Here is a 14,949-nt window from a genome sequence, read left to right as displayed (position 1 = left end):
TCCATGAAAAACATGCTTGCCGCCATCTTGAAAAGTGGGTGTGACCAAAAGTATACCTTTGTTATGAAAGTATACCTTTGGATGTTTTTCAGCAGCAGGGACTGGAAGACTGATAAGGATAGAGGGAACAATGAATGGAGCCAAATACAGGCAAATCCTTGATGAGAACCTGCTTCAGAATGCAAACGACCTTAGACTGGGGCAAAGCTTTATGTTCCAACAGGACAATGACCCCAAGCATACAGCATAAGCAATGCTGGAATGGCTTCAGAACAAGAATGTGAAAGTTCTTGAGTGGCCCAACCAAAGGCCAGACTTGAATCCCATAGAAAATCTGTGGAAAGACTTGAAGATTGTTGTTCACCGCCGCTCCCCATCTAACTTAACAGAGCATGAGAAAATCTGCAAGGAAGAATAGGAGAAAATCCCCAAATCCTGATGTGCAAAGCTGATTCAGACATACCAAAGACGAATCAAAGCTGTAATCGCCGCCAAAGGTGCTTCTACAAAGTTTTGACTCAGGGGTGTGAATACTTACGTAAATTAGATATTTCATTTTCAATACATTTGCTAAAATGTCTAAAAATATATTTTCACTTTTTCATTCCTCATCAATCTACACACAATACTCCATAATGACAAAGCAAAAACAGGCTTTTAGAAATGTTAGGAAATGTATTACAAATAAAAACATAAATATTATATTTACATAAGTATTCAGACCCTTTACTCAGTACTTTGTTGAAGCACCTTTGGCAGCGATTACAGCCTCAAGTCTTCTTGGGTATGACGCTACAAGCTTGGCACACCTGTATTTGGGGAGTTTCTCCCATTCTTCTCTGCAGATCCTCTAAAGCTCTGTCAGGTTCGATGGGGAGCGTCGCTGCACAGCTATTTTCAGGTCTCTCCAGAGATGTTCGATTGGGTTCAAGTCCGGGCTCTGGATGGGCCACTCAAGGACATTCAGAGACGTTCCGACTCCACACCTGCATTGTCTTGGCTGTGTGCTTAGGTTCGATGTCCTTCGCCCCAGTCTGAGGTCCTGAGAACTCTGGAGCAGGTTTTCATCAAGGATCTCTCTGTACTTTGCTCCATTCATCTTTCCTTTGATCCTGACTAGTCTTCCAGTCCCTGCCGCTGAAAAACATCCCCACAGCATGGTGCTGCCATCACCATGATTCACCGTAGGATGGTGCCAGGTTTTCTCCAGACGTGACGCTTGGCATTCAGGCCAAAGATTTCAATCTTGGTTTCATCAGACCAGAGAATCTTGTTTCTCATGGTCTGGGTGTCATTTAGGTGCTTTTTGGCAAACTCCAAGCGGAATGTCATGTGTTTTTAACCATGTAGTGGCTTCCGTCTGGCCACTCTACCATAAAGGCCTGATTGGTGGAGTGCTGCAGAGATGGGAGAACCTTCCAGAAGGACAACCATCTCCACAGAGGAACTCTGGAGCTCCAGAGTGACCATCGGGTTCTTGGTCACCTCCCTGACCAAGGCCCTTCTCCCCCGATTGCTCAGTTTGGCCGAACTGTGTTCTTAGGGACCTTCAATGCTGCAGACATTTTTTGGAACCCTTCCCCAGATCTGTGCCTCGACACAATCCTGTCTCGGAGCTCTACGGACAATTCCTTCAACCTCATGGCTTGGTTTTTGCTCTGACATGCACTGTCAACTGTGGGACCTTATATAGAGAGGTGTGTGCCTTTCCAAATCAAGTCCAATCAACTGAATTTACCAAAGGTGGACTCCAATCAAGTTGTAGAAACATCCCATGATAAATGGAAACAGGATGCACCTGAGCTCAATTTCGAGTCTCATGGCAAAGGGCCTGAATATTTAAGTAAATAAGGTATCTTTATTTTTTGTTGCAAACATTTCAAAAAACCTGTTTTCGCTTTGTCATTATGGGGTATTGTGTTTAGATTGATGAGCGAATAAAAACATGTTTTTTTTAGAATAAGGCTGTAGCGTAACAACATGTGGAAAAAGTCATGGGGTCTGAATACTTTCTGAATGTACTGTAAGTCAAGGGGTATGAATACTTTCTGAAGGCACTATACAGTGGGCTCTAAAATTACTGGCAACCCTGACTGGCAATGCACAAACAATACTTTAAAAAAAATCAACAATATAATTATAGAGATAAACTCAAAATACCAATGTGTGAGAAATACTGTACTTTATTAATGTTTCAATGGAACCAACCAAAATCATACAGTTATTTAATACAAAATGAATTTCACCAAAATCAAGGTTTCATAATTATTGGCACTCCTCATTTAGTACTTAGTGCAACCACTACAGGATAACAGCATGGAGTCTTTTCCTGTAATGTTTGACAAGGTTAAGGAACACATTTGGAGGGATTTTGGAACATTCCTCTACGCAGATCCTTTCAAGATCCTTCACATTCTTGGGTTTGTGTTTATCAACTGCCCTCTTAAACTCAGCCCACAGATTTTCAATTGGATTGACATCCGGCAACTGAGATGGCCATGGCAGAACATTGATTTTGTTGTCACAGAACCATTTCTGTGTGGATCTTGAGGTATGTTTTGGATCATTGTCTTGTTGGAAAGTCCACCTACGGCCAAGTCCCAGCCTTCTGGCAGAGGCAACCAGATTGTCAGCCAAAATTGCCTGATACTTGGTGGAATTCATTATGCCATCAATCTTAACCAGTGCCCCTGGACCTCTGGAATTAAAACAGCCCCAAAACATCACTCTCCCACCACCATATTTCAAGGTGGGTATGAGGTGCCTCTCCTTATATGCATCTATGTTTCGACGCCAAACATGCCGATGCTGTATCTGACCAAAACGTTCAATTTTGGTCTCGTCTGACCAGAGCACCTTCTTCTAGTCATAATTTAAATGACGTTTGGCAAACATCAAGCGCTTGCATCTGTGTCTTGGGGTCAGAAAGGGCTTTCTTCTGGCAACCCTTACAAAGAGCCTGTGGAGGTGGCGTCTGATGGTGCTTTTTGAAACCTGGTGACCCCAAGACGCCACCAAGGCCTGCAATTCTTTCACAGTGATTCTTGGGGATTTTGTTGCTTCTCTCACCATCCTCCTCCCTATCCTGGGGGGCAAAATGCATTTGCTTCCTCTACCCGTGAGGTTTTCAACTGTTCCATATCTTTTAAATGTTTTAATAATTGCCCTGACAGTGCTCAGTGGTATATTCAATAGTTTGTGGATCTTCTTGTAGCCATTACCAGATTTATGAAGGTCTACAACCATCTGTCTCTTTTGAACTGCCAGTTATTGTCAAGGGGTGCTGAAGGTGGGTGTGGTGCATGAATCAAGCGCAGGACGCAGAAGCTCAGTCCAAAAGACTTAAGTGCAATATTCACGTAGAAAATAAGCACAATAAGCCCGAAGGCAAAATAACGGCGCACACAGGCGTCAAACAAACGGCGCACTAATATGTGCGAAAAACCTCTCCAAAACACTGGAGGGAAGTACGTAGCTCCAACACGAAACAGAAGAGCAATCACACACAAAGACAAACACACACAACGAGAACTAAATAGGACACTAACGAGGACTAACAAGACACAGGTGTACAACATCAAGACAAAACCAAACGAACATGAAACATAGATCGGTGGCAGCTAGTACTCCGGGGACGACGACCGCCGAAGCCTGCCCGAACCAGGAGGAGGAGCAGCCTCGGCCGAAACCGTGACAGTTATTTTGTTTTCTTCATGGTGTTGGATGACAAAGGGATATTGCATGCGTGTTACCTCATTTTTATACCCTAGTGAAACAGAAAATGATGTAATGGCTCAATATACACTGCTCAAAAAAATAAAGGGAACACTTAAACAACACAATGTAACTCCAAGTCAATCACACTTCTGTGAAATCAAACTGTCCACTTAGGAAGCAACACTGATTGACAATAAATGTCACATGCTGTTGTGCAAATGGAATAGACAACAGGTGGAAATTATAGGCAATTAGCAAGACACCCCCAATAAAGGACTGGTTTGCAGGTGGTGACCACAGACCACTTCTCAGTTCCTATGCTTCCTGGCTGATGTTTTGGTCACTTTTGAATGCTGGCTGTGCTTTCACTCTAGTGGTAGCATGAGACGGAGTCTACAACCCACACAAGTGGCTCGGGTAGTGCAGCTCATCCAGGATGGCACATCAATGCGAGCTGTGGCAAGAAGGTTTGCTGTGTCTGTCAGCGTAGTGTCCAGAGCATGGAGGCGCTACCAGAAGACAGGCCAGTACATCAGGAGACGTGGAGGAGGCCGTAGGAGGGCAACAACCCAGCAGCAGGACTGCTACCTCGGCCTATGTGCAAGGAGGAGCAGGAGGAGCACTGCCAGAGCCCTGCAAAATGACCTCCAGCAGGCCACAAATGTGCATGTGTCTGCTCAAACGGTCAGAAACAGACTCCATGAGGGTGGTATGAGGGCCCGACGTCCACAGGTGGGGGTTGTGCTTACAGCCCAACACCGTGCAGGACGTTTGGCATTTGCCAGAGAACACCAAGATTGGCAAATTCGCCACTGGCGCCCTGTGCTCTTCACAGATGAAAGCAGGTTCACACTGTGACAGACGTGACAGAGTCTGGAGACGCCGTGGAGAACGTTCTGCTGCCTGCAACATCCTCCAGCATGACCGGTTTGGCGCTGGGTCAGTCATGGTGTGGGGTGGCATTTCTTTGGGGGGCCGCACAGCCCTCCATGTGCTCGCCAGAGGTCTCGCCAGAGGTAGCCTGACTGCCATTAGGTACCGAGATGAGATCCCCAGACCCCTTGTGAGACCATATGCTGATGCGGTTGGCCCTGGGTTTCTCCTAATGCAAGACAATGCTAGACCTCATGTGGCTGGAGTGTGTCAGCAGTTCCTGCAAGAGGAAGGCATTGATGCTATGGACTAGCCCGCCCGTTCCCCAGACCTGAATCCAATTGAGCACATCTGGGACATCATGTCTCGCTCCATCCACCAACGCCACGTTGCACCACAGACTGTCCAGGAGTTGGCGGATGCTTTAGTCCAGGTCTGGGAGGAGATCCCTCAGGAGACCATCCGCCACCTCATCAGGAGCATGCCCAGGCATTGTAGGGAGGTCATACAGGCACGTGGAGGCCACACACACTACTGAGCCTCATTTTGACTTGTTTTAAGGACATTACATCAAAGTTGGATCAGCCTGTAGTGTGGTTTCCACTTTAATTTTGAGGGTGACTCCAAATCCAGACCTCCATGGGTTGATACATTTGATTTCCATTGATAATTTTTGTGTGATTTTGTTGTCAGCACATTCAACTATGTAAAGAAAAAAGTATTTATTAAGATTATTTCATTCATTCAGATCTAGGATGTGTTATTTTAGTGTTCCCTTTATTTTTTTGCGCAGTGTAGTTCCTTAAGACTTAGATAAACTGGAATTTAATTCCTGGTTTAATTTTGGTAGATGTTATTTACAATAATCTTTAAAGGTGCCATTAATTGTGAAACCTTGATTTGGAGGACATTGATTTTTAATTAAATCAATAAATGATTTTGGTGGGTTCCATTATAACATTAATATAGTACAGTATTTCTCAAATGTTGGTCTTTTGAGTTTATCTCTATAATTATATTGTTTATATTTTTTAAAGTATTGTTTGTGCATTGCCAGTCAGGGGTGCCAGTAATTTTGGAGCCCACTGTATTTTGAACTATTTTTAATGATATTGACTACTTTAAAGTAGTTTGGTATACAGCATCTATGGATGCATATCTTCAAACACAATATTTTCCATGACTCTAGCTCAAACAATGTGACCGCTATGAGCCAATGAGCTTGCAAAATGTTTTTTTCCTTTCCAACAGCATCACCATGCGGACAAACTGAACTATACTTTACAGGTTAGCTAGGTTCATATCCCTGAGCATGTGTGCCACATTTCATCATTCTGAGTTAAACAGATCAAGAGATATAAACATGTTCCCGTTATAGCTCCACCGTGTCGATTTGAATGTGCTTGCACTTGTTGAGTCTTCATAGTGTTTGGAACATATGTACAACATTTTGTTACAATACGAATATATGTGACTGATTTATATGCACTTATGTGCCAGACCACGCACAATTACATGCTTATTGTTCAGTAACGGCCATGTTGTTTTCAGTCTGGAAAACATTGCGTTGTGAGAACTTTGTCCATAACCAGAATAATATTAACCAACAACAACAAAATCAATAGGGTTTCACCAGCTTCGTTGGCTTGAACCCCTAATAACAGATATGTGCTTGTGGCGGTGGCTGTTTGAGAAGGAGAGTTGTAATGTGTAGCTCATTTAGCTCCCACCAGGCTGATGAGCAACCCGGGGCTACTGTGGGTAAAGCTGAAGGTCAGCCCTGTGTGACAGGCCCTTTCCCTGGACACAGTGTAGGGCCCCTACAAGGCATTGCATGGCAACATGATAATTATTCTGCTAGCTAATCACTTTGATTCATCTCAGTTCGTTTGAGATCAGTTTAACTAATCCAGGGAGCCTAACACTGGAGCAGCAGGGAGTGCTAATGTGTTACACACTGACCTTAAAGATTGGTAACTTTATCTCTCCATGAATCTCTGTCTGTTTCCTGCTGTCTCGCTCATCTCAGATGTGCTGCCCTCCGGAGCGGGTGAAAAGACAGGTACCATGCTGTCTGACGGTGCCATCTACAGCAGTATAGACTTCACAGGCAAGGCGGGCTACAGCAGCCCAGCACGTGGCAGCCAGGCCAGCCCCTACGCCACCACTCAGATCCTGCAGTCCAACAGCTTCCATGAGCTGGCTGTGGACAGACCAGACCCTCGCTGGAAGGCTTCCCTTCGAGCCCAGCAGGAGATGGCCAACCTGGGCTACTCATTGACCGACGGACGCCCCTGCAACAGTACGCCACTGCGTGTGTGCTCTAAAGGAGCGTGCCCTAAAGCATAGCATCAGATCTCCCTAGATTGTAGCATCGGCTGGATGGTCAGTCACCGAGTGAAACTTAGCATTCATTAGATGGCTTTTTGGAATAACAATAGGAGTAGTAGAGGGGGAGGAAAAGAGAGATAAAGAAAGAAAGAATGTTAGAGTCTGGAATCAATAGAAGAAGAGATTATTTTCAGTAGATTGTTTGGAAAAGAGAGCAGAATGTTGAGTTGTCACTGTTATCCAGAGCAATTAGGGTTAAGTGCCTTGCTCAAGGGCACATCGACAGATTTCTCACCTAGTTGGCTCGGGGATTCGAACCAGCAACATTTCGGTTACTGTCCCAAAGCTCTTAACCACTTGGCTACCTGCCGCCTTCAATAGAGAGAGCAGACAGGGAAAGAGAGAGAGCACACAAAAAAACAAGTTAAAGAGCGCGAGAGAGGGGGGCAGCAGAGAGAGGGGAATGTTATATTTACATTTTCATTGAAAATGGACCCTGAGGATATTGTTGTTAATCGCTCCTCTCTCTTCATGTCGATTTCTACTCCTCAGCCTCAGGAGTTTTTCTACCCTAGAAATGTCAGAGAATTAAGGCGCATTTCTTTGGATTAATTTGATTAGCAGAGGCAGGGATTCCTTTGTGTTTTGACCCGTGGATATACAGTGGGGGAAAAAAGTATTTAGTCAGCCACCAATTGTGCAAGTTCTCCCACTTAAAAAGAGAGGCCTGTAATTTTCATCATAGGTACACGTCAACTATGACAGACAAAATGAGAAAAAAAAATCCTGAAAATCACATTGTAGGATTTTTTTATGACTTTATTTGCAAATTATGGTGGGAAATAAGTATTTGGTCAATAACAAAAGATTCTCAATACTTTGTTATATACCCCTTGTTGGCAATGACACAGGTCAAACGTTTTCTGTAAGTCTTCACAAGGTTTTCACACACTGTTGCTGGTATTTTGGCCCATTCCTCCATGCAGATCTCCTCTAGAGAGCAGTGATGTTTTGGGGCTGTCGCTTGGCAACACCCTCCAAAGATTTTCTATGGGGTTGAGATCTGGAGACTGGCTAGGCCACTCCAGGACCTTGAAATGCTTCTTACGAAGCCACTCCTTCATTGCCCGGGCGGTGTGTTTGGGATCATTGTCATGCTGAAAGACCCAGCCACATTTCATCTTCAATGCCCTTGCTGATGGAAGGAGGTTTTCACTCAAAATCTCACGATACATGGCCCCATTCATTCTTTCCTTTACACGGATCAGTCGTCCTGGTCCCTTTGCAGAAAAACAGCCCCAAAGCATGATGTTTCCACCCCCATGCTTCACAGTAGGTATGGTGTTCTTTGGATGCAACTCAGCATTCTTTGTCCTCCAAACACGACGAGTTGAGTTTTTACTAAAAAGTTGTATTTTGGTTTCATCTGACCATATGACATTCTCCCAATCCTCTTCTGGATCCTCCAAATGCACTCTAGCAAACTTCAGACGGGCCTGGACATGTACTGGCTTAAGCAGGGGGACACGTCTGGCACTGCAGGATTTGAGTCCCTGGCGGCGTAGTGTGTTACTGATGGTAGGCTTTGTTACTTTGGTCCCAGCTCTCTGCAGGTCATTCACTAGGCCCCCCCTTGTGGTTCTGGGATTTTTGCTCACCGTTCTTGTGATCATTTTGACCCCACGGGGTGAGATCTTGCGTGGAGCCCCAGATCGAGGGAGATTATCAGTGGTCTTGTATGTCTTCCATTTCCTAATAATGGCTCCCACAGTTGATTTCTTCAAACCAAGCTGCTTACCTATTGCAGATTCAGTCTTCCCAGCCTGGTGCAGGTCTACAATTTTGTTTCTGGTGTCCTTTGACAGCTCTTTGGTCTTGGCCATAGTGGAGTTTGGAGTGTGACTGTTTGAGGTTGTGGACAGGTGTCTTTTATACTGATAACAAGTTCAAACAGGTGCCATTAATACAGGTAACGAGTGGAGGACAGAGGAGCCTCTTAAAGAAGAAGTTACAGGTCTGTGAGAGCCAGAAATCTTGCTTGTTTGTAGGTGACCAAATACTTATTTTCCACCATAATTTGCAAATAAATTCATAAAAAATCCTGCAATGTGATTTTCTGGAATTTTTTTTCCTCAATTTGTCTGTCATAGTTGACGTGTACCTATGATGAAAATTACAGGCCTCTCTAATCTTTTTAAGTGGGAGAACTTGCACAATTGGTGGCTGACTAAATACTTTTTTTCCCCACTGTACAATTAGCTTGGCTGTGCGGAGCGGAGGCGTATTGTTGAGAGAGTCTCAGGCTGTCTGTATGTTGGTCGGCCGGCTGGCCATTCTCATGTGTGCTCTGGGCTGTATGCTCATCTGAATGCTGGTTACCTGAGAGAGATAAGGAACAGAGAGGAAGAGGAAGAGAGGGAACAGACGGAGGGAGGGAGGAAGCCAGCCTGCAGCCCCGGGCCCCAGGTCTCTACGCCTCTTTAAGAAATGTCAACATAGAGGAAAAGTCCTAGTGCTCCGTCAGCACACTGAGAGGAAAGAAATAATGAGAGCCAGGTGGGGGAGAAAGAGAGGGAGAAAGCCCAGGTGATGATAAAATAGCTTTCCAATCAGCAGTGTGTGTGTGTGTGTGTGTGTGTGTGTGTGTGTGTGTGTGTGTGTGTGTGTGTGTGTGTGTGTGTGTGTGTGTGTGTGTGTGTGTGTGTTTGAACCCAATGGGGAATAGTATCAGCTCATTAAAACCCACAGCTTGCGGGCTGAAGGGATATCTCCGTATTGTGAGGCAGAGACTAGGCTGATAAGATAAACTATCAATCTCTGACTTCCCTTCCCTCTCTATCTGTCTTTCTGTCTCTCTCCCCTCCTCAGGTGGAAAGGGCGGCAAGAAAAAGAAGTCGAAATGTGGGACAAAGACCTCCAAATCCAATGGGTCCTGTTGGGTCAACATGCCCCTGCCTCCCCCACCCATGCACCCTCTGCCAGGCACCGAGGTAGACCACTACCCCCCAGAGAACCATGGAGGAGGGTAAGATAATATTCTCTCTGTCTGGCCACAGGTCTATACCTACATACATAATATCATGATGCTACACAGGAAGTGAAATAATAACAAGGAACACATGCAGCCTCTCTTGTCTATAAGGGATCTGAGGTCTGTCAGTGAACCACTGAGAGGAAAGCAAACCCTCTCCTAATTAGCTGTAACCAGCGTGGCTCTCTCTTTCCTGGAACTCTCCTATATCTCTAGATGTGTGTGTGTGTATGTATGTGTGTGTGTGTGTGCACATGCATCGTGTGTCTGTGTACACAAGGAGAGCGCTAAGCACAGACGAGCAGCAGGCTGTTACGTGGAGTAGTAAGCTCCCACTGCCGGTGCATGTACTAGACATACTGAGGAAACCTTCATTACTCTGCATGAAAAAGACACTGTGTTACAAACAGCAGCAAATATGTGTAATTCCCACTCTCCCTCTGCTGAGAGATAGAACATCAGATAACAATGTTTTTAATGGTCCGGCAAAATACAAACCAGTAGAAAAACAATTGTACTTGTCTGTTAGCAAAGCATACAACACTGAGAGCAGGTCACTGTGCACTAGCAGTAAAACACTTACTTAGAATTCTAAGCACCTTAGACACACACATCCACAGAGAAGTACAGTATAAGGTTTTAGTCCGAATTACACACATTGTCGTCCATATTGCAGGTATGACAGCAACAGCTGGGCCCCGCCCCTTCCTGTTCAGACGTACCTCCACCAGGGATTGGACGGCGATCTGGAGGAGGAGCGAGTGCCCACCCCGCCCCTCAGGGGAGTGGCCTCCTCCCCGGCAGCAGCTCCCTACAGCCAACCGTTATCCTCCTCCCTTAGCTCCACCCACCACGAGGAGATGCAGTCCATGCTGCAGGCCCACCTGGATGAGCTGACCAGAGCCTACCAGTACCAAGTGGCCAAACAAACATGGTGAGCAGGAGAGAACTTACTGTTGGATCTGTGAATGTCTTTCTTTCTTTTTTTGAATTATACCTCTTTACTTTCTATGTAGTCTCTTCTCAAGTCTGAGTCTGGCGAGAGACACTACTTTCTATGTATCCGTAGATCATGATATGATACAACAATTGTGCTTGCTACATGTTTTGAGTGTTATGTATCCACTTTCCACTGTGCAATGAAGATAAGTACTGTACTTTGTGTTATTTTGAATTGCCACAGGTACTTGTTAGATTAAATTGCCTATGATATTTCAATCATGAGATATTCACCTGGTAATTTCTGCTTTGTGCTGTGGATGAATGAGCTGTCATTCTCTCCAATTGATCTGGATCCTTTTGCATATCAATAGCCAGTGTTTTCGAGTGTATGTCATCCTATCCCCTGGTTTCATGTTTCTTGCAAAATATAAAAACAGCCCTTCATTGATTACACCTCATTGGGAAACTTGTCATGTCAGTAGGAAAACGTGTTGAGGGGGTAATGATGGGGTTTGGCCTAGCGCGCTTCTCTGACAACAAGAAGAAGAGCTGCTAATTACATGGGTGTCTCATCCGTAGTGGGGCGAGGCGTGGGGCAAGGATTCAGAGGGGACAGCTGTGGGGGAGATAACAGACATGTTACTGATAGCCATGCCCAGCCTGCCATTCTTCTCCCTTCACCCAGACAATTACCAGTTCATTGTGTAAGTGTGAGCACGAGTGCCGCGGAATTAGCCGACGCATTCGCAGCGCGGCGCACATGGAAAATAATTAATTAAATCTCCCACACACAGACTCGCCCATGCTGAACGGGGCCCTAGTACTGCACTCTGGTATTTGGTTGTTCATGGACTTGTGTTTTGTCCTTTACTTCCTGTCTGTTAGTGTCTTTATCTACCGCTCTGTGTCTAGCCTCAGCGCCATAACATGTTCCCTCATGTTCTATACAGGCATATGAATGGCAGCCAACACCCGCCCAAGGCCCCTGTCCCTCCAATGGGGTACGTGTCTAGCACGCTGGGGTCTGACCTGGGGACCAACATCCCGTGTGAGGAAGAGGAGGAGGATGAAGCCTACGGAGTGTCACATCAGCTCTGTGGCTTTGACTACACGGCCGGATGCAGCATGGACAACCTGGAGGGCTCAGGTGAGACACACACACACTCACACACAAACACACACACACACACATGCACACAAACACACACACACAAATACATACCCATAAGCACACAATCAGATCATGCCCTTCATCTTTTCACAGTGCGGTCAGGTGCACACGTCTTTACATCGAGCAGGATGACAAAGATTTGGGAGCAGTGAGAAAAATTGGCAATAGCAATATGGTTTTATTCAGTCACCACTTATGGAGACTAAATGCCTTGCACATTATGCAGTTTCGACTGACAGCTTTTTGATTTCCAATTTTCTCAACCGTACTGTGTCATACTCAGACCCAATTGTCTGATTGTTTCATACTGTGATATTCAGACTCATTAATTTTAACAAGGAATTGAATGAAAGGGAAATAAAGAAAATATTCTGTGCAATCTGGTGTGGACACATGAGTGAAATCCATCTCCATTAAAGAAAGAAACATTAAACTAGCTAGTTATTTGATTTCAGATGGATCCAATAATTTCTCTACGATATCTAATTTAGGCTTTTTGTTTCAATTACTCGATGCCATTTCAAGTTTATGACCATGTTGTCTAAACACTTAATCTTTTAGCCTCTCTAATGTTCTGAATGAAAGCTAATGACTCGGAAGAGTGTCTGACATCAAAAGCTATGAGGAGAGTGAGAGCACAAGGTGTGGGGACTTCAGATCCAGAGGTCAAGAGTGTGATGTGTTTTTGTAGACCCCTAGTCTGAGTTGTGGGGGAGACCACGGTTCAGTCCTAGTCAGTTTTCTTGGAGATGATGGAACATAAGGTGTGCTGGCTGAGACACAGGAGACAGTGCTGATATACTGTGGTGTGTCTGTGATAAAGTAGGTGATGTGCATTAATCTGCTGTGTTGCCTCTATGGGGAGAAGGCTACGCTAGATCAGCTTATCTCTACAATGGTCTCTCCGCTGTCTCCTCTCCCGCAGAGACCAGGCCAACACACACACAGAGAAAAAAGGCAAATGCATTTAGGATGGGAGCGGAATTATAACCACAATGTGTCTTTTTCCTTGAATTGTCAAGATATGAAAGTTTACCCATACTACCCACACAAACAGTCTTATCTAGGAAGGTTTATTGCACTGATCTTTACCCCCTCTCCTCTCTTCCTCTCCTCAGTTAATTTGATTTACAACAGTTATTTTTTCATACTTGTGTTAATTTTAGCACTTTCACTGAATCATTTCTAACATAGCTTTTGCACTGCTAAACTCTATGATAATAAGTAATTGCTTGCAAATCTAAACTGATTAACTATGTTGTGCATCTCTCTAATTCTCTGTCCCTGTGTCCCCTCTCCATCGCCCCCTGTAGGTAAAGGCTACTCCCAGCGGGGTCGACCAGGCAGCTCAGGCTCCACAGAGAGCAGTGCTCTGGGCACACAGAGCCTCGGTCACCAGAGGGCCACACACACTGGACGCAAACCTCGGGCAGAAACTGTTGGGACACTGCCCCGCCGGAGAGACTCCCCCACAGAAGGTAAGACATGGGGTGGGGGGGGGAGAGGACAGAGAGAGAGATGGGGAGGGTGGATGGGATCTCCTTTGTTGAATGTGGTTTATAACGAGCTACATTGAGTGTACAAAACATTAAGAAAACCTTCCTTATATTGAGTTGCACAACCCCCTTTTGCCCTCAGAACAACCTCAATTCGTCGGGGCATGGACTCTACAAGGTGTCGAGAGCGTTCAAAAGGGTTGCTGGCTCATGTTGACTCCAATGCTTCCCACAGTTGTGTCAAGTTGGCTGGATGTCCTTTGGGTGGTGGAACATTCTTCATACACACAGGAAACTGTTGAGTGTGAAAAACCCAGCAGCGTTGCAGTTCTTGACACAAACTGGTGTGCCTGGCACCTACTACCATACCCTGTTCATAGGCACTTAAACATTTTGTCTTGCCCATTCACCCTCTGAATGGCACACAATACACAATCCATGTCTCAATTGTCTCAAGGCTTAAAAATCCTTCTTTAACATATCTCCTCCCCTTCATCTACATTGATTGAAGTGTATTTAATATGTGACATCAATAAGGGATCATAGCTTTCACCTGGATTGACCTGGTCAGTCCATGTTCTGGAATGTTTTGTCCACTCAGTGTATATCTCCATGCTGATCCCTGTGACATTTTCCACCGATTACAAAGGCTGCTGTGTATAACCCACCTTGGGGGCAGTATTAACCTGAGCCTCATGTCCTACTCTCCCTCCTCAGTGGCCTCTCCTGCCCCTGAGCCTGTCCACAGTGTGGGGGCAAGGCTGCATGGGTCATGGGCGGCTGGGGGCTCGGACCCCCCAGAGGAGTGTATGGTCTCAACGCTGGAGCGGCAGCATATGGCCTCCTGGAGCGGCAGATCCTCCAACATGGGCACCCTGGGCAGGGCACGCCACAGGGCTGTGGCTGGCACAGACCACCCACACAACGGCCACCCGCCTCCCAACAGCATCGAGCATAGCTATGGGGAACGATGTACGTATTCAGGCTCTCCGTAGTCACACAATGGTATTGTTTCCGGTTGGTGTAAAGCAATTTACTGTTGGTTATATGTGATATCATCACATGAGATTCACACTTTTGTCTGTCTGTGTGTCTTCATCTCTCAGAGTCTTTGTGATGAGTCAGACCCTCCAGTGCTGCCTGTCCCAGGACACCTTGTCTACAAGCGCAATGAGATTTGCTCTCTGCGAATGCTACAGGATGGAGGATGAAGAGATGGCTGGAAGACAAAAGAGAGAGAAAGACGGAGCGAGAGAGAAACGCAGAGCTGTAAATGCGATGTACAGACACACAGACACACAGTGTTACTTTCATCCCTCCTTCCAAAAGAATATACTGTATATCACATGCCCCTCCTGTTTCATGTCACATGATGTACAGTAACTCAC

The 14,949-nt window shown here is 45.5% G+C and overlaps 1 pseudogene across 1 annotated transcript in view; it reads left to right on the top strand.

Moving 5' to 3' along the window:
* Window positions 1–14,556, top strand: part of LOC311136341 (roundabout homolog 2-like) — a 254,109-nt pseudogene extending 239,553 nt beyond the window's left edge. Inside the window, exons 20-25 of the transcript in view lie at window positions 6,620–6,892; window positions 9,790–9,946; window positions 10,629–10,886; window positions 11,845–12,041; window positions 13,379–13,543; window positions 14,279–14,556. The product of the transcript in view is annotated as a roundabout homolog 2-like (transcript). The remainder of the gene's footprint in view (window positions 1–6,619; window positions 6,893–9,789; window positions 9,947–10,628; window positions 10,887–11,844; window positions 12,042–13,378; window positions 13,544–14,278) is intronic.
* Window positions 14,557–14,949: the final 393 nt, after the last annotated feature.

Source organism: Coregonus lavaretus (assembly GCF_964263955.1).
Source record: "Coregonus lavaretus genome assembly, chromosome: 10".
Lineage (NCBI taxonomy): Eukaryota > Metazoa > Chordata > Actinopteri > Salmoniformes > Salmonidae > Coregonus > Coregonus lavaretus.
The sequence above is the reverse complement of the archived record's forward strand: the minus strand, read 5'-3'. Positions and strand labels throughout refer to the sequence as shown.